General features: G+C 45.3%; 1 protein-coding gene across 10 annotated transcripts in view; it reads left to right on the top strand.

The window, feature by feature from the left end:
• The first annotated feature begins 8,733 nt into the window (after window positions 1-8,733).
• The window catches only part of FBLN2 (fibulin 2), a 106,404-nt gene continuing 92,609 nt past the window's right edge, over window positions 8,734-22,528 (top strand). For 2 of the 10 annotated variants that reach the window (XM_055805769.1, XM_055805763.1), the window contains exon 1: window positions 8,821-8,949. The gene's annotated coding sequence lies outside the window, so the exon portion shown is untranslated. Of the gene's footprint in view, window positions 8,950-9,000; window positions 9,160-15,422; window positions 15,545-20,196; window positions 20,348-22,528 lie in introns of those variants that run through there. The other 8 variants (XM_027789361.2, XM_027789360.2, XM_055805767.1 and 5 more) reach the window with 7 other exon arrangements.

Below are 22,528 nucleotides of genomic sequence, written 5' to 3'. Positions count from 1 at the left end.
AGGCCTCACCGGATTATCCTGCAACAGGGCCTTTGGCTCCTCCTAATGCCTGGCTTGTATTAAAATCAGGGGTGGGGGAGAATTGAGATCCTCCTTCTTTATTGGCAAGGGTTCCCACAGGCTGCAGGTGTGGACTGCAGTTTTTTCCCTCTCACCTGTGCAAGGGCTAAGCATGGGCCAGCTGTTTCAGAAAAGCCATGAGGCGAGCAGGTAACACAGGTGAGTGGGGCCTTTCTGATGAGCAGCTACCACAGTGCTTTGGTAATCACAGTTTTCAGTTTACAGATCTCATCTTAACAACGACAAAAAAAAAAACCCAAACAAAAAAAAAACACCAAAAAAAAGGGGGGGGGGGGGAGGCAAAAAACCTCTCTTCTGTGACCCTTCCTTTTCCCTGCAAAGATGCATGGCTTACACTGCACCAGAGTGGGAACTGTGGGCAGCTGGGCATCTGCCCACCGCTGTCTGAAAATTTCTTCATAGCAACACTTCCCCACAAACTGTAATGTGTTGAAGAAACAGACCAGGCAGCTGCAGGTCAGACCTTCGCTGTAGAGAGGGTTTTTTTCTATTTATTTTTTTTATTCTGATGGTTATAAAAATAATGGGCCACATTTTTCATTCTCTCTGGCATTGTTAAGGAGAAACAGGGATATAGGGATATCCCTAAACAGTTTACATCTGTGTTCTGAATCTTGAAGAAAACACCCAGCCAAATTTCAGGAGAGAAACTGGAGACAGCTGTGAAAGGGGCGTTGCTGCTGTTTGTTTTATAGGGTCATCTATTCCCTTCAGTAGTAACAGGAGAACTATGTCCAAGCCAATCATGAGCTGGCCTTTGAGTGTGAACTAACCAGGGCCACATACTATTACAGCCTTGTTACTTTTCTATGCAGTATCATCTATAAATTCAGCAAAGAAGTATGTGCTGTATGTGGATGCCTATTCCACAGGTCCAGCTCCAAAGCTGCGGTTTCAGCTACAGTGGAAAAAAAGGAAAAGGAAACATCTCAGCTGGATTTCCAGAGCAGGTAACATTGGGACTACTTTTTAACTTTGAACTGAGATGATTTTGTGTGAACTAGGTATATTTGTGCAGGATGACTTCTCCAAATAATCCATGTGGGGCTCATGAGATGGTTTTGCTAAGAACTTGGCTAGCCGCATGCCTGCGTTGCCCAACAACAGGAATGTTTTTGCCTCACTAGATGATAACTTTCACATGTTGGAGATCCATGGCAGTAGAAGTCAGTACTAACCAGCTCACATGGCCTTTAGCTTTCCAAGATTCAATCATCAGGTATCCAGGCTGATTCAAGTTTTCATTAGCTCCACACCTTATCCAATTTGGGAAGCCTCTAATATGAGGCCTTGGTCCTGGCTGGAGGAGAGATATTGTCTGCTAGCACTTGGTGACAGTCACCCATCTCCCTAGAGCAATCAAAACACAATTTTACCTGCTTGAATCATTTGCATTTATAAAACAAGCAAGGGAATCAGCAATGACAATTGCATACTAAATAACACTAGGTTAGTTTCTAACCCAACTGGTTTATTTTAAGAGAAGGCTAGTGGAAAAGGTGTTGAAGGCCTGAGGTTGATGCTTTTACTAGAGAACCGCTTGGGGAGGGGCAGAAAATTAGTATTCTGGTGGTGGCCACCACTGCCTGGTGGGATCAAGAGACAGATTTAGTGTTAAAACCAGAAGCCGTTGTCATATCTGCCCTTGCATTGGTGTGTTACTGGAGGGCAGAGCCAGGCAGGGTGGCACAGCTCTGCCAGCCTTGTGGCCAGATCCACACCCGGACTAGGGCAGGTTTTCAGATGCTTTAATGATAATGGCTTGTAATAGCTGCTGAAAGGTATTATGGCAAGCAATTGTTTCTTGCCATACCATTTCAGGATGAAGACACAATCTTCCCATTTTGGGTTGATAACGGAGTGTGCTATGGGGATGATGAGATTGCAACTGAAATCTAGGTGGGAATATTCAGGTCCAGAATGAAATCTTTAGGAAATTACTTTATAGCTTGGAAGGGAAAGGAGGGGAATTCACATAGGCTGGTACATATGAAAAGCACAAAGAACTAACATCATGGGCATGGCAGTGAACCCCAGATTTTACAAGAGCAGAAATATGAGTGCACAAGAACATGCCTGCAGGGCTGTTCATGCCATGGCAAACACATATGTGGCATTTTGGGGGAGTTCTGTGGTGTGGGCAAAGACACTGACTCCTGATAGCTACAGGACACTGCAGGAGATGGATACATGCTCATCTTGGATGCAAATGCAGGAACTGTTCATTTTTAGGTGATCATACAAATATGAGCCACCACACTGCTGTGAGCAGAAATATTTAAAGGGAAAAACTCCTGGCAGTACAAGATGAGCAGGTAAAATTCAGGAGTTGGGAGGTATGTCAATTAAATATCTAAGTAAAGGAATGACAGAAGATACAATTTACTTCAGCTGAAATGCCTGGCAAGTCCTCACTTGCACTGAAAGGGCAAGGGATTAAAAAAAAAGCCCACACAAACTTAAGGGAGAGCTTAAAGATATCCCCACCACCCTGCCTGGGGCTGGATGCATGTCCCTGCAGCCTCTCCCGTTTCATTCCTTCTCCTTCCTCCTCATTGTTCTGCTTTGAGCACAGACCTGTGGCAGCCCTGCTACCCTGGGAGCACCCTGAGCCCCTGTCCCGTGCCTGAATCCTAACTGGACTTGGAGAAGTGATGGTCCAATGTCAGCAAACAGGGGCCCTTTGCTGCCTTCTGTTTCCTTTGCTCTCAGTCCCTCTCCTGGTTTTACTGCCTGTCAGTTGTTCAGTCTCCCTTGGGAGATGCCATAATCCTTAATTCTTCCTTTGCTCTGAATATCTCTGGGCCATGCCACCTATTTGCCTTGTCAGTAAATCCTCTCTAGACAAAAATGTCTTGTGACATTAATTTGTTCCAAGCACCAATAGGGGATAAAACTGTAAGAGGACTCTAGACTTTGAAAACTGAAGTGGCTCTTTACAGGAACAGCAACGGAGGGTGTGCACACCTTCGCGGGACATTTCAGCCCTGCTCATGGTTTGGCTACCAGACTTCCCCTTGCTTAATTTCTTCTTGTGACCTGTAGCCTCCTGGCTTTCCCAGTGGTTGCTTTCCTCCATCCTACCTACTGCTACATCCAGCAAGGCTGGGTGCAGTGCTGACAGGTCTCTGCACCCACAGAGAACCCTGCTGACGTTAGCAGAGCTGTATGTGGGTGCAAAAACCCACATAAAAAGAGCCCACACAGAAAGAACCCATGGGCTCTGGGTTCTAGTTGGCAACCTTAAATATTTGTAATGTTCTGCTGAAATGACTTTTCAATACTGTTATCCTTTCCAAATTAAGAACATGTTTCAGAATCATAACGCAAAGCATTACTCATGGGTAGCTTCACATGATGCAGCACGTTGGTGGACATTCTTATCTTGGGTGTTTGTCTTGTTTTGTTTACAACCTGTACACAATTTGCTGCAGCAAACCTGAAGTGGATTTTAACAGTCTGCATTGGTCAGCTCATCCACCACAAAAAGAGACGGAGCTTCATCTGTTTTTTGAAAACTTTTGAAGTCAATACTGAACACTTTCAAAAAAGAAAACAACAAAAAGCGACTTGTTGTTTCAACTGCATCCTCAACTTCCTCTCTCTCAAAATGTCCAGGTACAGAAGATCCCATGAGAGGAACTGGGATGGCCAGAAGGAAATGGGAGATGCCAACAGAGGTGACCGGGGAACACTGTAACTCCACCTGCTCACTGCACATCTGCATGGATGTCAGATTTCAGCATTATCAGAAATCAGTCCAAACTAAAATGGGTCTGACATGCTTAGCAGGGGTTTCTGGGGAACTTTACGTGTGACAAAAATGAAGGTAACAAGCCCTGGAAGAGGGCATGTTGTACCTGTTGCTACAGCTGTGGGTTAAAGGAAGAGCTCACCTTGGCAGAGGATGTCTCAGTAACCTTTGCAGTCTGAAAGTTCATCAGTGAGGTGACATCTGCTGGCATCAGAGCACTGATTTCTGAGAGCCATGCTTTCCATCATGTACTTACTGATGGTGAAAAAGCTTGAGAACAAGGAACAGTTTCAAGTCAGATTCCCAGATAAAGATAATTTTCCTGCCATTTTTCTTGAAGAGCCCTCTGATCTTAGATTTCGGTACATTTCTCAGGCACCTGCAGTAAAATGTCAGAATCTGAAAGAAAACCTTATGAAATGCAGCCTGTAAGTGCTCTTGGTTTGTCAGTACATTAAATTAACAGTCACTGTCAGGCACATTTACTCCTTACTCAAAGAATTATGCTTTACTCTGTTTCACATGTGCAACTTTATTTCCTCCAAGGGCACTGAATGGGTACAGCAGAGTACTCCATTTGACCAAATATGTTCAGAAAAAACTGGCTGGTGATAAAGAAAGGGTGATGCTGTTTTCCTCCTAAACTGTCCAAGTAGGTAATTCTCACACTGCATTCATCCAGCACTGCAGGAATCTTCTCTTGTAAGCTGTTTCCTTAACTTTGCATGTTAAGAGTTCAACCATGCAGGTCACCGCAAATCGTTGTGAGTCCTGGTTATCAGAAATCTCTAGAACAGTATGAGCTTTTCTCCACTGGGTTCAGCATAGACATACATTGCAATTGATTTGTTTGGATTGGGCTAGTCTATAAATTGTGCAATTTTTCTCTCATTTGAAATGTGTTAGAATATTGACTCTCTGGTATTTCAAAGCAGCAACATCTGCTAAAAGCTTTTTCCTATATGAGCTGTACATTTTTATGTTTCTTAACTGTACATTGCAGTAAGAGGCATGTAGTAAGTAAGAATGGCCTGACTTTGGGCAAGTAGGCATTGTTTTCTGATGCTTTGTGGCACCTTTGCAAATTCTGAAAAAAACATGGTTGGATAAGGACATATGAGGAAATATTTCAGTCTGAGTCTGCCCACATTTGAACAGTTGTTCAGCTCTGCTCTGTGGTTATTCAACCAGAGTAGCACTGTTTTAAAGTGGGAATGCTATAGCCATGTGGAAGAGTCACAGAGATGTGGTGAAAGAGTTGCTACAATTTACAGTGGCAGAAAAATGGGGGAGAGGACACTGGTGGTGTGGTTCCCGCTGGCCTGCAATCAGGAAATTGTTGCTTAGGAAACACTAAAGACTTTTTTTTTTTTTTTTTTTTTGGTGTTAGCTCTGGATTTTTAAAATGTCGCACCTTCTCTCCTCTGATTTGGTTCCTTTTCTTTGCGGCTTTTACTTTGAAAAGCTCCGGTTGCTTCAGAGGGGGTCAAGTTCTCTAGGATTAACTACAGAAGGTACAGAGGCTTCTCTATGTGTTCTGGTTTCCTGCCTGCCTCTTGGGAGCAGGCAGTGCTATGCCTTTCCCCTTTGGCGCCCAATGCAGAGCTCAGAGTTTCAGGAGTGCTGGAGATGCTAAAAATAATAATAAAAAAAAATATGGCTGAATTAAAGTCCAAAAGAACGTTTTTCTTCCTTAAGTCAGACTTCCAAAGAGTTAGTTTTGCTTTCCAAAGCTAGTCCCCGAGTGGGTATGTGCTAATCCCACCAACGACAATGGCTGCTCTGTATCTTTGTGTGGATTCACACGACCTGCCTTATCCTTTCAGTTCCCAAACAACTTCTTTTGTCAGTTTTCTTTCATTCAGAAATGATGGATATTTCCATTTAGCCTCACTTCCTGAAATCTTGGATGTATTAGTTCTTCAGTGTCACTTGAATTCAAAGCAAAGTATTTTAAGTGATCTTATGATGTTAATATTACCCTGTTTCTGAGCCATATTTCTACTCAGGCAAATTGCGTGAAAGCACTGCCTGAGGACAGGCCACCAGCATGACTCCAACTTTCAACTTAGGTTTAGGACTTCCTGGGTTTATCCAGGTGAGTGGTGGTGTGGTGAGGTGCAGCAGAGCTGAGCTGGCAGGTTAACAGCTGTTTTTCTCTACTCTGCTGAGGAGTTTCTATACTCTACAGTAAGATCCTATGGAGCTCTGTTGTGTCCGTTACTGCTTTTTTTACACTAATACATAGAAGAATGAATTGGTTTGTCCTACTAGTGCTTCAGGAGTTCATTGGCAGAGCAGGGTACAGCTGCTCCCTGTGCCACAGTTGCCCACCCTGACAGTGCCGTTGCTCTTGTTCACCTCAAACCTCAGTTGCTGGACACAAGACTGAGATGCTGTGTATGACTTCCCCACACCTCTCCCCCTGTAAAGGTGCACCAACAAATACTGAGTCTGTGGTCATGTTTCTGCCTGAAGTCTCTCCCCACCGCTACACGTTCAGCTCTGGGCATAGCAAGGGCATTGGAAATGCTGTAGTATGACCATTAAGAAGGATTTTTTACTTCTGTCTTTAATGGGTCTGGCTGTCAGGACCTCCTGCTGCCTCTGCCTGTGTTGGTTGTGTTGGTGGAGCAAAACTGGTGATAACAGTTACTGGGTGTTTCAGGCAGAGGAAACCTCATGTTGAAGATCTAACTTGGGGGTGCAGCTTGCACTCCCCTCTTAGATCTGAGGAAGGATTTGTGTACCTGAAAGCTTCTCAAGTATTTTCCATGTGCATCAATTTATGTAATGAGGGATTTTATCCCTACCCACAGACTTTGTCTTGTGAGACTGTCATGGCTTTAACAGTAAAACCTGCTGGAGTGATTACAGGAGTCTCCTCTAATTCCTGTTTTGGTTTTATCACAGTCTTGGGGCTGACTCTGTTGACTTCTGCTGGTCTTTCTCAAACACATGTGACTACCCCGGGGTGTGGAGCTGGCAGATGTGGGCTCACTCCCAGCTCAGTACAAAGCCCAGATGAAGCATCACATCTGGCTCTGCTGCTTCCCATCTGCTCGTGGCACAGCTGGGTGACAGCAAGTGGCACTCACGGGCTGTCACCAGATGATTTAAGGAGACTGTAAACTCCACCTTCAGAGCAGCAGCGCTCACATTGCATCTTCACAGGCAGAGAGACATCAGTCCTCTGCTTTCTATGCTTTCTTTTTTTCTTCAGATGAAATTCAAGACTCTGTAGAATCATTTTTGGAGGGTTAATTGTCTCCTCACACAATAAAGAGCATTTTTCTCTCTGGCTAAAGTTACACAAGAATTTTATATAGTTGCTTTAGCCCTGAGGGTGTCCAGCAGTGACTGACAGCAAATCCTCTCCCCACACAGACTGCAACATCACACAATAAGACAGTCCCACTTCCCCAAGGTTTGGCTGTGTCGGAGATACCACAGTATTCAGAAATGGAATTTTTTACACTGCTACTCCCCATAATTGTATGCACATTTTGTCTGTGCAGATTTCAAACTTGCCTGTGAATGGGAGCTGCTGAGCACCAGAGCAGTCCACAATTTTTCTTCTATAATGTTGCATTTTTACTGTCAGACTGGGCTGAGCTGTGTTTGCTGAAAGGAGGAGAGTGCAGCAGGAGGAGGACACAATGAAGAACCTCTCCTCCAGGGTGGCAGTGACAGGAGACGATCTTTCCATAATAAGGTGACTGAGGACTGCCGAGAGCCACCACCTCTGACGGCAGCAGTAGATGCTACTCCATCCCTTGGCTGCTCAGAGAGGCAAAGCTGGCAGCAAGACCATGGCTGCTCTGCCACATCCATGAGCCAGTTGCTCTGGGCAGCTGCCCGCACTGCCTGTGCTAGAGGCAGGCAGGAGCTTTTTGCTGAGGGCTAAATCTGGCAGCTTTGGCAGGGCAGAGTGCCGTGCTTTTGTGGCCCTCCCCAGGCAGACTTGGGCAGAGCTGTCCTCTCCCGACAGCTTTGGTGGGCATCAGACAGGATGAGCAGTGAGGCCTGGACGTGTGGGGGTCTTTGGTCGGTCCCTTCCTCCTGTAACTCAATGCCCAAGAAGATGGAGGAGCTCTGCAGTGTGGAAACAGCCCCAGCTGGGGCTCCCTGTGCTGCCTGCCCCAGGGGCTTGTTGGGGAGGTTCAGGGCTGGCCCTACAGGCTGGCTAAGGGCTGGAAATGGCTTGGGCTGAAGGGGCAGAAATGCAGAGGGGAGCCGAGCCTGGTGCCCCAAAAGGAGGGCCCAGAGCTCCCATCCAGGTCGAGGCAGGCTGGCCTGGACCCAGCTGGGGCGCTGGAGCGAGCCTCCTGCGCTTGCAAGCATGTCCCTGCTGCCGGGCGGGGAGAAGGCACCCTGGGTTATTCTTAAGACCCTCTGAGGGATGTTTTCTCGATGACATAGTGCTGCAGTGACTTTGTTCTTCCCAGGGACTTGCCTCTAATTTGTACCAGGATGAGTTTCTAGAAACAGTCTCTGTTGTCATATTGGACCCTCTCGATGTAAAGATTAGGATCAAAATCATGAAATGCTTCAGTGGCGGCTTACTGGGAGGTAAGCTGGGGGCCGCATGGATCTCAGGAAGCAGGAGTGTCGGGTGAAAAGAAAATTAAAAGCAATTCACGTGATTTTGAAGCCACCTTTGATTGTCTGAGTGGGCTGAATGCGGGCAGACCCGGGAGGGGAGGCACCTCTGCCCCACGGCGGGCACAGGGCTCGGTTTTCACCCCCACTTTTTTGTCCCCCCCAATTGCAATTTTAGTTGCAAACCCCAGGAAACAGGATGCAGGCTCTTCTCCTCCACGTGAGCGTTATAAAACAGCCGATCTCATTGTTTCAGTATGTACAGCCCCGCTCCGCGGGCTCCCCGGGGCGGCGGGCGCTCTCCTCCCGCCTGGCCCGCGGGGCTGCCGCTGGCCGCGGTGCGGAGCGCGGGTGCGGAGCGCCGGGGCAGCAGCAGCCCCCGGTGTCAGGTTAGCCAAACACCCCGCGCCGTCGGTCAGCCCCGCCGCGGCTTTCCGGCCCCTCCCTCCGCCTCCCGGGGTCCCCTTGCCCCTTCCCCCGCGGAGCGGAGCGGAGCAGCGCGGCGTGGCGCGGTAAGTGCAGCGGCGGCGGAGCGGCGGGGGAGGGCGGGAGCAGAGCAGCCCCCTGCGCCCCGTTCCGCGGAGGTGCCGAGCTGAGCCGCCCCGCGGAGCCCAGCGGTAGGTCCCGGGACGGCGGCCGGTCCCGGGCGGAGCGGAGGCGGCTGCAGCCCCTTGGTGCAGTGACACGGTCCAAAGCCCTTTCGCGGCTACTGGGACAAATATGTAAATATTTCCTTACGTTGTTCCTCTTCTCGCTCTCCTTTTTTTTTTATTTCTCTCTCTCTCTCTTTTTTTTTTTTCCCCTGAAAGTGGCACATTGTCAAAGAAAAAAGTTTCTGTAGATGTTTCAGAGCTGTTGCTTTATTGAAAACAACTCCCTGGGTGGAGGCAAGAGCAGCCTGCGGTTCGGTGGGAGTGTTTGCAAATCAAATGTCGTTTGGAGGTGGGGGGAAATCTGGCAAAATTGTTCCATAAACGTGTTCTCCAAGTTGTGCAGGCTTGCTCGCCTCGTGTGAGCTTAAGTGAAAACCAACGGGAAGTTTGAAAGGAAGAGGAGAAAGTACATGGGATAAGTAAGGAAAGTGCTTTCTGCCTGCTTTTGCTGGGCAGCTTGGATTTCTGGAGTGAGCAGCGATGGGTGCAAACACTCACCAGCTGCCTCCCTGGCAGAGTGGACCAGGGGGCTGTCAGAGATTTCGGGGACTAGTCTTGCAGGATTGCTGGAGAAGTCCACACCCGGGCAGCAGAATCACTCATGGTGTGCTGAGGGCTTGAGAGGGAGCCAGCCTGCCCTCTGCCCGCTCGCCTCCCCTCGCCTTATCTATTCCCCTTGTTACTCAGAGACTTGTGCTGGAGCCTGTCTGTCTGCCCAGAGCTGAGCCACCCGTGGGGAGCAAGGCCAGAGGAGGTGAAGTTGGGTGCAGGGACTGTACCACCTGCAGGAAGGTGCTTTGAGCTTACTGGTACCACACTGGCATCGAGCTTTTTCTCTAAGCATTTGGTACTGACAGAGAAGATGTTACTGCTGAGTTGTATCAGTACTGCGTTTTGTTTCTTTGCACCGATTGGCGATGAGTAGAAGGGTGGTACTTGAGGGTGTAGCTGTTCCTATGGTTTTCTAACAGATCATTAGACCCTGAATTCTCTCCGTTACTGCTCCCCCTCACGGGACATCTCTGTTTTAGGCATCCTTGTCCTTTTGGTTGCAGAGGGAAGCTATGGGCGCATCCCCTAAAATAAACATGGCTGTATTTATAACTTGGTTAAACTGTCATTTAATAACAAAAGCTACAGGTTATGGTATGCAGACAATGGGTGTAAAGTTACCTGAGAAAGATACAGCTTTCTAGACATAAACCACCCATATTAGTGGAATGGATGAAACCATTTTTGATACGAAAGATTTTTCCCTAATAGCAGAATGGGGCCTATAGAGGCCAAAAATGGTCTTTTAACTGCTTCTTTTCGCAAAGGGAGTCAGCTGGACTTTCAAAATCACTTTGAAGACAGTTACACCAGCACTAATAGAGCTGGTGTTGGCGTAAAAATATCATCTAAAAATCACACCCTTAAATGGCATTACTGTGTTGGCAAACCTTTTCCATTGCTGCCTTGTTCTTCAACAGACATGTTAGTTTAATTGTATCCCTGTATTCTGTCTCAGAGGCAAGGCTCTAAGCAGGATTTATTGAAGGTACTGTGTTGGCTGGAGCTTTACCTTCCCCAGTAAAGACAAGCAGCTGATGGCAAAGCAGCTGAGGCCATTGGTCCTGGTAGCTCCTCAGGGATCCCACTTTTGTGGGACTACTGGTCTGAACATACTGCAGTAAGATGCTTTTCAAGCTATACTGGGATAAATAATAGGTAAACACTAGCCCTGCAGCATATTTAAGTACTAGGAAAAGTGTTTTTCTTATAATTCAATTTGGTTTCAGTGGTTGGAGAGATCTCTCACTCTTTTCCTTCCATCCAGCCATTTTACCACCTTTTCAGTTGCATTAGGTGGTAATTTGGCATTGTATACTTCCAAATGTTTCTGATCTACTTGAAGCTGGAAGAAGTAATCTTTATGCAGTTCTGTGCACTAAGTGGTAGGTAGCTTTTCAGGGGTGATGATGGACAGTGAGTCACGGTGCTTGGTGGCATAAAGGTGACATTCCAGTGCCATCAGCACCTTCTCTCCTGCTCTGGCATGCAGCATGGGAGAGCAACAACCCACGTACCTGAGGCTGGTTGTGTGAGCATAGGTGAGGGTCAGTTGGCCCACTGGAAAAGGCCCATGAGCGTGCAGGAGTCTGTACCAGTGGCATGAGTGTAGCTTTACTCCTGCATATGCACAAGATGAAGCCCACCAGCCATCCCAGACTGGCTTTTGGCTCTGGTGGTAGATTGCTACAGAGCAGTAGTGCAGCGAGAAGTGGCATCTGCTCAACTGCTATCTCTCTGGTTTTGGTATTGAGGCCTGTTATTACATATCTCAGAAATAATTTGTTTTGCTGGACAGTTCCTCAACAAGTGGGACAGTGCTGGGGGATTTCCATGCTGTCAGGACCACTCCAGCCCTGTAGGTGCCTGTTCCTCTGGATTTGCAGGACCAAAGAGTAATTACATCCTATCTACAAGCTGTGACCTTCTTTCACTCCATGTTAAAAATTATGCTTTTTGCGCCTTTTGTGTGTGTGCTGGAACCTCTAAGGACTCCTGTGGCTCTCATTGCTATAGTGTCTGGTATCTCCTCTCAGTTCTCAAAGCCTGCATGGAGACTATCGGGTATGGAGGGTACCGTGACTGTCCTTCCTCATCATTCTTGCGCCTTTAGATTTTCCATCCTGTGTAAACCAAACCAAACCTACTGCCAACCACGCCTTTCACAGCTGCCGCCTTTCCTTTATTCTGGGAGATGACAAATGTTTACAATGTTGGTCTTTTCTTTCAAGCTGTTCTTTGGAAATTTTTCCATGCCTGGGAGTTTCTTCCCCTAGTTTGTGGGTAAGAGGTGGGATTTAACTGCTTCTGGCAAAACCAGAAGTGTCCCTTAAATTATCCAGAGATTTCTATGGTTGCTGGAAAGACTTACAGCGGGGCACATGCTTTCCTACAGCTGCCTTCTAGCTTTTCAGCAGAAGAAACCAGACTGCTGCTAGCTGGCTCACCAGTGCCGGGGCTCCTTGTCTCTTTCTTCCATGAGCCTTTGACCTTGGGACAGCCATGGTCTCAGGTGGCCTCATGCTGCCCCAGGCAAGGGCTGCGCCTGCTGGGAGCTCCCCTTTCTCCTCTGTCCCAGGGCTGAACTGCACTGAGGTGTTTCTAGTTCTAAGTTACATGCAGATCCCTAGTGGTGGAAAGAACCTTGACTCTTAATTATTCTGCTTCTTGTCTCCTCTTAGATGTACCAACAGCCCGTGTGTTTAGAATAAAGCTCTGATATAGAGATATGGTATCATGCATTCGCTTTTGTTTAGCTTTTCCCCTCATTCTCTTGCATTAGAAATTTGGATTTCCTTCCAGCTCATTGGCATAATATTAACCTTCCTTTCTGCTGGGAGTGACACGTTGCCTTTAATACAGGGGTCTGGATTTAATATCCCAAGAGGTCCTTTTCCAATTTCATGTTCATATAGATCAGGAGCTAAAAGAAGAGACTCCTGAAAGGAGCTTTCCAAAAAGTGGCTTGTTTTCTTCTGCTTACATTATTGCAGTCTTTTTGCAAGAAATCAAACTGTTGAAACAAACATATATCCCACTTGGATATGAAGAAATTGCAGCTCACTTGTGGCCTGGATCCACTCCTTCTTCTGTTGAACATAATTAGAGCAAGACCAGACCCTTTGAGTTACCATTGAATTCTTGTGTGTTACAAACCTAATATATTATTCATGAAAATGAAGTTGTGTTAATTACGTCTCCTGGTCTGCTTTAAGGCATACATACATGTCTGTCTTGTTTGCTAATTAACTCTGTGGATTGAATCCAAAATCAGGGGGAAGTTTAAGCACTGTCACTGATCCACACATGCAGCTCTCCCTGACTTCATTGTCCAGATGTGACCTCCAAGCTTCCCGCGTAGGGGAGGCTGTGGAAGTAAATGCTTGACCGGGAGATGTCACTGACTTTTTTAGCTGGGTGCACTAGAGCCTGTGGCTTTCATCAGTGTGGTCTCATTTTTATGAATGAAGGCAGGCAATGACTGCCGAGCTGTCCAAACCAGTGCCAGGCATCCGGTATTGTAGAGACGTGGGTGGAGACAGGAGCGTGGGAAGTGCTTCTGCGCCAGCGGTCCCACCGTGGTACAGCTGCGTGGCCCGCCTCAGGCATGATGGACAGCAACCCTGCTTCTGCGGTCTGGAGGTGGTCTGGGCTCAGGGGACCCTGGAGAGACGAAGTCATGAAGAAGCGTGTCACATGCTCCTTTTTGTGAAGTAAAGGCTTAAAAAGTGTCCCTTCTCACCTCACAGGCTCTTTACTGCCTATTTCAGTAGGAATTTATTTTTCTTTTTTTATTCTTAGCATTCTTGGCATGAAACTTCAGTTCTGGTTTTAGTTGACTCTATTCAGTGGACACACCTGGGAGACAAGGAGCTCATTTTTTCCTGTATCGATGAAACCTTCTAGCAACTGCTAACCCCTTACACCTGTACATGTATAGTCGAAAAAGGATCTTAATGGAGTTTTGTCTAGACTGGTGGTGGAGGGAGAGAGAAAAAGCAATGCCAGGGGCATGGATACATGACTTTTTGGAAATAGAAAATAAGACCAGCAAAGATTATATCCCCAGCAGAGGTGGCAGAAAGGGTCTTATGGGTGTTCTTAATCTACCTCGCTGCAAAGTCAGCCAGGTTAGCTCAAACCACCTTTGTTTTTGACTTAAATTAGCTGAGTCTGCACTAGCACAGTGAATGTTCTCTCTGTCCCTCCTGCCAGACATGCGGTGGGGGACTACCAGGCAGCTGCTGGTCCTCTGCCAACTCCTGCTATAGCCATGTCCAGGAGAGACTGTTGGCGTGTCCCCCGGGCTTTACTGAAATGAGAGCTGAGCTATTTGTCCAATATCAACTTAACCACGTTTGTCAGACAGAATCAGCTTAAGATGTGCCCCTTACACTCACATTCATGCAGTCCTAAATCATTTCAGCTTGGTACCTTATCCCCCAGCTCAGGTCCCATTAACAGTTCTTTCTGGGAAATTTCACAGGTCACTGGTGCTCTGCAGCAGCCATCACAAGTGGGACCAGCTGAACTCCTTCAGGGTGTCTGTGTGGTTCAGATTGAACAGCTTTTTTACCCATGGGGGGACAGAGCTGTTCTTTCACCTGAGGATTTGTGAACCATTTAAGATGGTGCTGGATATACATGCATGGACAGAGGTTTAGAGGATGCCTATGGGATTTGAATTCCCATTTAAATTAAAAGGCAATCTGTTGTCTGTGTTTCTGTGACAATCCCATTTGAAGTGTTTTATAGAAACAACTTTCTGAGACTTTAGCTTTTCTGCACTGTGCACTGGGCTTTGGAGGACAGATTACTTATTAAAAAAAGGAGAAAGAAGATAGAAGCTGGAAAAGTACTGTTTTGCTGGTGTCATGAGTCTTTAGATAGGAGAGAGATGGAATGCGTTTAAAACTCTGAAGTGTTGTGTAGCCTGAAACCTTTTCATAGGAGAATGCTACTTTAAATATATGTCTGGAATGGGAAAAAAAAACAACCAACCAACAACCACTTCTGCAAATGATGATTTTTTTTAAGAATTAAAACCAACTGTTTAGAAGTGATGAATTATTGTAATATGTGAGCACTGTAAAGTTTCATCTATTCACAGTAGTATTTCAAATGATTTAAAGTTGTTTGTTCAAGGTTTGCTTTTACCATGTCATTAAATGTCATGGATTTGTTCCAGCTGTCCTCCACAAATGTATCACTTTTGATGGATTTTGCATGGGAACAGGCTGCCAGATTTTATTTTTGATACCAAAGCCCAATTCTATTTTATTTTTAATACAGTTTTGCTGTGCTGAATGTATTGTTGGCATTTAAACGAGTTGGCAGAGAAGATGCTAGCAACTCTCCTGGGCAGAGTTATTGGACCTGGTTTGCACCTTCTGAAACACCTTGAGACTGGGGTCAAGGGTGGGCATCTGTGCAGATACCCAACCTCTCGGACCACTACCAGACAGACCTTTTCCTCTGGTAACGGCTGTGCCAGGCCACTGCCTGCCGTTGCTGTCACTGCCTTTTGTCAGGAGGTAGCAGTCCTATCTGCTGGCTGCGTAGTTCACAGGAGCACTTCCTAATTTGCTTTAGGCAAAATCAAGTGGATTATCTCAAGCCACTAATTAGACTATTGAAGATAATCCTGCTGTCTTTTGGGTTTGTCTCTTTCCTTCCTGAAGTGAATTAGAGAGGACTGTGAGAGGCTGCTCCACCAGCCCCATCTGAAGGGAGCTGGGCTGTTGCTGCTCGTGGTAAGGACAGGCAGCTGGAGGTCTCACCAGCACAGCTGCTGCCGAGGAGGGGATAGTCACCACGGCACACTAACAGCCTAATGCAGTCACTGTTGGAGGAGAACATCTTTCTTACTGAGCTGCTGAGGCTTGCCCAGTGGCTTTACCAGGTCTGTCGAGGCGTATTTTTTATTTATTTAATTTTCATAACCAGGACACTTACATTTGGTAGCGTGTCATCTTTTCCTATTCTAAACTAATCTGCCTCATGCGTGGTGCCCTGTCATATAATCAGTACAACATCCTGTCTGATGGTCTTGAAAGACTGCGTGTGATTTAATGTATAAAACTTGGATGGCTACTTGGAAAGGATATCATCTGACACTGTACAAAGCAGATCGATTTGAGGGATTACGCCTCAGTTCTGAACTGGTAAAGAGTGTAAATGGATCCACTCAGTAAGAGGAACTGAAGAATGCTCTGAAACATTAGTTTGCCTTTAGAGCAAACCCAAAAATGCAGTCTGCTTTCAGACATGCTGTTTGGTTCCTGGCGTAGCTACTTGCATATCCAAAAGGGTATGTCCTGTGCACGTGATTAGCAATCTCTTAATTTTTTATTAAGATTTTTGCATTCTTCTCAAATTGTTGACATAGTACACTATACCCTGGAGTGCTGCAAGTGTCTGAATATTTTAGGATGTGTAAAAGAACAAGAACATGTAATAGTGTCTTTTCAGTCTGGGCAAATAGATTAACTTGAGTGCATCACTTATATTCCCAGGTTTAAATAAAATGAACTAAGATGCTAATAATTAGAAAGGAAACTCCCAGGTATATATTTACTGAAATCTCTCCTGTAAAGCGTGAAAAAATAAATTAGCACTTTATGATGTTTATCATGAAGATGAAGCATACCCCTAGACCAGACAGTTGCATGTATTTAATTCTAGGTTACATTTCTGTAGTTTGAGGTTGCTTATCTCTTGAGGCTAGAAACAGTGTTTTGTTGCATGCTTGTGCAGTGCTGGGCAGTGTGGTGCTCAAACATGCAACCAAGGTTCCACGTGCTGCCCAGTTGTGGTAAGTCTTTCCACTGGAAAAAAAACACCCTACAATAGGTGGTGAGGTATATCACGGAAGCATGTGTATCAAGCAAGCATGTGTCTGTGTTAATAAAATAGTCTCCACTGGGTTTAAAATGAAATGTTCCCATTTCTTAAGACTGCTTTCCTAAAACTAACTTCCAGAGACTAAGTAACATCTGCCATCGGTAACATGCTAATGTTTGGGCCCTGGCCCTGAGAGTGCAAAGCACATGGCATTCATATTAGTTCCTAGGATGGGGTGCAGAGCTAGGTGTTCGCAGGCAGGCACTTGGGCAGGAGCACACCCGCAGATTTGTGTAATAACACAACTGTTTGTTTTTCAATGGCATTTTTTCCTGATGAGTAAATTAAGTAGGTCTTGTTTCCTCATTAAAAGAAAAGCTAAGTTGAAGAAGAAAAATGTTTTCTGCAAATCACATCCTGTTTTCATCTTCATTCAATTAGTACAAATTTTAAGTTGCAGAGTGTCATCCATCTGACCTACCTCCCCTCCCCTCCTTGTTGACCCTGATATTAGAACTATGGGAAAACTTAGACTGTTGGCAAAATGGGTGGAAAATCAAATGTTTAATGTTTTGCTTGAATATTTTGTGGTTTCTCCTGAAATTCTTTGTCTGAAACAAAGGATGTTCTTTGTTCTTTTTTTTGGGGGGGGAGGTTGCTTTTTATTTGAAAAAATATGCAATGTCATTGTGGATTGCAGAAGTTCCTACAGAAATGGTATAAGTTCTCTAAAAAAAATACTTTTTTTTAAACCTGGAAAAAAAGAGGACAGTTAGAAACTGCAAAAAAATTGTCTATTTTGATGGTGAAAAATGGTTTGTTGGCAGATTCTTGCAAATACATTTAGAATCAAAATGTTAGTGATTTGGAAAATCTTGAAATAGAGTAATTTCACATGACCCCCTCTTGGAAACTTCTGAGTTTTGCATTCTTTGCTCCAGCACAATTCCCAATGAAGAAATACTTCAAAAAAACAAGATTGTGGATTCTTTTAAAAATGTCGTTCCTTGCTTTTTGGGTACTGCACTAAGCTGTATTTATATATCTTAATCTTATCCTGATTTATATGATCAAAATTAAGCATTCACGGATTTATTTGGAGTCTGGAAAAGATATGAACTGAACTGCAGGATACACAGTTGCTGCCCTACTGAGCTGGCAGGCTGGGCATGCCCAGGCTCTTCCAGCTGGATGTTGGGCTGCTATAGCAGTGCACTGCCCTCCCTCCTGGGCATCCCAGCCAGTCACCTGTCCCCTGGCTGTGCTCCCTGCCCCCCCTCACCGTTTGCAGGCCTGAGGAGCAGCAATGGACACAGGGGATGGGCTGGAGGCAGTGGTCGGTTCCCTCTGCAGAGCTGCAGCTGGGAATGAGGGTGTCCGCAGCCCCCTGGTGTACAGAAAAAAACCCAAATCCCTGGGAGCAAGCAATGAGGGGAGGAGGGTGGTGGGGCATGCTTAGTCCTTGCAGAGTGCCCAGTACAGGGCCTCTGAGCTCTAAGGGAAGCAGGAAAAAATGGTGGCTTTGTGATGATGTGCGTGGAAGGACATTCTAGTCACTTATCTTCTGCCCTTCCAGCCAGGCTGCCTATTGCTGGGATGCTAGCTTGGGCTGTTAAGTAGCGGCTAGTTGTCACTTGAGGAGTACTCCTTTGTTATTTCAGAATTACTGAGACACTTAGTTGGCTGTTCATTAACTGCCTTAGAGAAAAATAAGATCTGATTAATCATCATTTCAGCAAATCATAGCCTGTTCTACAGGCTAATGAAATTAGGCAGTGAAGAGCTGGCTTCCTGCAGTTAGCTGTGACCTGCCCTAGCTGTGCAGCCCTCGCCGCCTGGCCCTGACCTGGAGGGCTTGAGGTGCACAGAAATCAGAGGGGTCACTGACATGAATCAGGGGTGGGAGGCATAGAGTCCCATGTTAATGGGGTGAGGACCACGGAGCACTGCCCAGGGCACAGTGGAGATGATGCCTGTGCCTGGCAGAGGTACAGGTTGTGGCTATAAACGCAGCCAGCCAGCAAGAGAGACGTCTCTTGGCTGCGATTCCTAACCTTTGAGATCACTTCACTTCCTTTTTGTAAGCAATCATTATAACTGGTGAAGATCAAATTTCTGAGCTGAGATCTTCAATTCACCATTGAAGAATATATATTTTTTCTCTGAAACAGTCATATATAGTACCTTATTTCAAGTGTTACCTTACATGTTGATTTCAAACATAGCTAGTTTATTAAGCTATGCAACAAGGAAGATGCAACTTGCACCTTTGCTTCAGAGTAAAGGTTTGGAGTCTGAAGAAAGGAAAACTCCGCAGATGCAGAATGCAACTGTTAGACATTCCACCCAAGTTATTTGCAGGTGTTACTCACAAAGCCAAGAATTTAAAAAGGAGGTTCCTTACATGGAACTGCTTTGCCGCCTTCTGGCCAAGAGTTGAAGTTCCCCCAAAGCTTTTCTATTTTCTGCCATCTTTGTTTCTTATGTCCTTCCTTTTCCACGATTCCTGACTGTTGCTCCCCTTTAATCTCTTTCAGGGGCCCCTTCCCAGCTGTTTAAAAGCAGCTATAGCTGTTCCCCCCCATCTGCCTGGGGTTGGCAGAGAAAGTAATAGCAACCTCCTGGGTTTTTTGCCAAGTGGGGCTCCTTCCGCCTCCCTGTGTAATTTGATTTGTCAGTGTTTGAGACTTTGACAATGTTGACATTGGGATTACATGGAATTTGCTTTCAAGAAATTTGGGGAATAGCACAACCATTGACAGCTTGCATTTTACCCTTTTCAAGACCTGAACGTTCAGGAAAAGCCTACACCAGATTGGTGCTAGTTGTTAATCACTTGGGCTTTGGTGTGCAGCACTTAGATGGTGGGGCTGGGGTGGGACGAGCAGGAGTGACAGAACATGAGGACTACTCTACCCCTTCTTCTTTGCACCATGCATGTTTGGCAGCTTCGCAACTGGGTTAACGCTTCTCTGTGCAGTATTTGGGAGCAAGAGGCATTTTCTTCTTCTCGGAAGTGCAGTCTTCTCATCATTAAGCATGATGATGATGCAAATACAAACCAGAAATAGATTAATAACTGTAAAAGAGTATTAACAGAATAATTAATTAAAGACAGTTTAGAGGCTTTTTAGTTTATGTTTTTCATAGTAGTAGAAAGTTTTCCTCTGTTAGCAGAAGAAACTGCGATTGCTTCTTACTTAGCTGATGGCAACACTAGAGAGGAATGGATGAGTCTTGCAGCTAAACCCATGTAACGTCTTCACTCCCAAAGATCGCTGACCAGATGCCCAGGCTTTGCTGGGTCTCAAGGGGTCAGTCACACTGGGCCTTACCAGAGCTGTCTCAGTGGACTGCCATGGTATTGGCCATGGGGAGAGCGATGCCCCCAGCACTGTGGTGGTGGCCCTGAGCAAGGAGGGCTGGCCCATTTGATGTGGGGGCTGTGGTCCCTCTGCACTGGGCACCTGGGGAAAGGGAGAAAAGGGCCTCAGCAGCCAGTGAATCCCCCATCCCAAGGTTTGGTAGGTGGGAACGAGTTGTTTAACAGCCCCATTTGGGTGCAGGAGGCAGCCCCAGTGCTGCTCTGGCTGTACCTTGGTCAGGAGGCTGTAGGCATGGCTTTGAAATGCGAAGCAGCTTCCTTAGACATTGCAGGGGGTAAAAAGTGAATTAACCATATCATAGGCACATGGTACTTCCCTGCTCAGATTACACTACAAAATCTGGGCAGTTCCTAAGATAGAGCTGGAAAAGGGGATTTGGGAGTGTGAGCAGCACTTGGAGCAGAGCACAGCTGACATGGCTGGGAACAAAAGGTGATAGGAAAAGTCACTGCATCTACATTGCTGCATATCCACAGGTCAGCAGAAATCCTTCGTAACTGGACATTTGTTGCAAATTTGCTGGGAGAAGTGTAAAATAACTTTGTTTTAGTGCTGGCTTTGCTTTGTGCCTTGTGTTCTGCTAGTTGCAAAGATTGTATCTGGCTGTGTTTCTCTTTGATTTTGTACTTTGTTTTCCAGATTTGCTTTCTAACTGTTCATCACTCTTGTTAAATATCTTCTGTTTGATGCAGTTTATAGACTTAAGTAGATAGGGGTGGATTTGCTTTGTTAGTTAGACTGCTAAAGCTGTGTCTGCTCTGCTCGTGGACAAAGCTTTTGCAGTACGGATATTTTTTTTTGCAAATACTCCATAAGCAACACATGTGTTTGTGCTATTAGTCAGATCTTCATGGACTGTTTTTTTATGTTCTCCTCAGAAGTGAGCTTCTTACAAAACCCATTATTTTTAATGCTGCTTCTGGCCTTTTGACTGGGAATTCAGAGAGCATTTTACCTCACATACTGAAGCGAAAGTTAGGTTTATTTTTGTTAATGTAAGTCAAGAAGTAGCAATGATTCACTGTGACAGGCTGAATGTGAGCCATATGAGCTGAGCTGCATAAGCATAAAGGATGATTGTGCTGCAAAATATCTCCAAGTAATTTAGATTTTGACACACTTACCACTTCTCAAGTTGCATTTCCCCCCTCCCCACCACTCTGCCCTTCCCCCACCATCCAGGATCTGATGTGATGGAAAAATATATGCATTGTCTCTGGGAATAGTAATGGTTGGGCTAACAGTGCTATGCTTTTGTGAATTTTATCATAGCAATGTGAGAGCTTCACAAAGAGATTATAATAATTGCATATGCTTACATACATAGTCTTAAATGATGACTTTATGTGCTTAAATAGCTCAGGTTTTAGATTGTAATTCTTATTGCTTAGAGCATGTAAGTGTCATCTACTTCTCTGTTTCCCTAACGGGTTTTGAAATGCACCAGTATATAGTAGTTTTCTGATTTAAGAAGTGTAACTTTTGCATTGAGCCTCTGGAGCACAGCTCACACGCAGCTCCCGGCGCGTGTGACAAGGGCTGCATGTTAGGGAGGACTGCCTGTCCCCGGGAAGCCCAGAGAACCGGGCAGAGTGCCACTTGAGTCCCACTCTTGGGTGGAGGATTTTATTGTGCCATTTTTTTCCAATTAAGCACTATTGATTTATTTTGTGCATGTTTTATATTTTTTTTGTTGTAGACTTTTTTTTTCTTTTAATCTGTGTTTTTTTCTGTATGAATGGTGAATGAAAGCTCTTTTAATGTTGACTCAAATGACACATACTCATAAGCAAGATTTTATGTCCAGCCTTTTTGTTGATTAAACATCTGCATGGCTTAGCATTTGGATGTAGAAAGGAATAGCAAATGGAAGTTCCCTTCTGGCTAGGGTTTCTTACCAGTAAGTGAAAGGCGGGGTTGGGAGCTGTTTGCGTATGTGTGTGAGTGTAATATATTAGTGTAACATCTATAAAATAAGACATACTTTAATGGCTCTTAAACTTGTAGACAGAATTCTGTTCTCTTAGGAAGTATATCATGCAGATACAGCAGATGCATACCAGGGTAAATGAGAACAGAATCTGGTTTTTCAGTGAATCTGTTCTAACCCATTGGCCCAGTCCAAGCCTCCCCCTGAAGTTATTAGAAAGGACCCTGCTGACACTGATGGAAGTGGGGATAAAGCCAGGCATTAAAATGGTCTAGATTGTGACACGCCTTTGCTGTTTAATATTGAATGTGAAGTTTTTAAAGAAACAAAGCAAAAATAATACACTGGATACTATTTTTAAGTCAAAATCCCAGCAAAATGTCTGTCATCAGGTTCCAAACGATTCCTTGCTTCACTTTAACAATGAGCTATCCATTATATGGTCTTAATTTATGGAACGTTAAACAGTTTCTGGCATTACTGTGCCCCTGCAGGAAGAACAGATGGTACTTTTGAATGAGTTTTGCTATGGGATAAAATGTTCCAGGTCTTCAACAGATCATATCCATCTGTAAGAAAGGAATAGTATTTGTGTAAATAAACACGGTAGAGTCAAACAACTTGAAATCCTCTACTGAAGGAGAAAACAGTGCCTGTAGGCTGAGGTGGTAGTACGTATTGGAAGGTAACGTGGAAAGCTCTCTCGTCACATTATTTTGAAGTTGAA

This window comes from Falco peregrinus, chromosome 5 (genome assembly GCF_023634155.1).
Source record: "Falco peregrinus isolate bFalPer1 chromosome 5, bFalPer1.pri, whole genome shotgun sequence".
NCBI lineage: Eukaryota > Metazoa > Chordata > Aves > Falconiformes > Falconidae > Falco > Falco peregrinus.
Note: the sequence above shows the minus strand (reverse complement) of the source record. Positions and strands in the feature narration are given on the sequence as shown.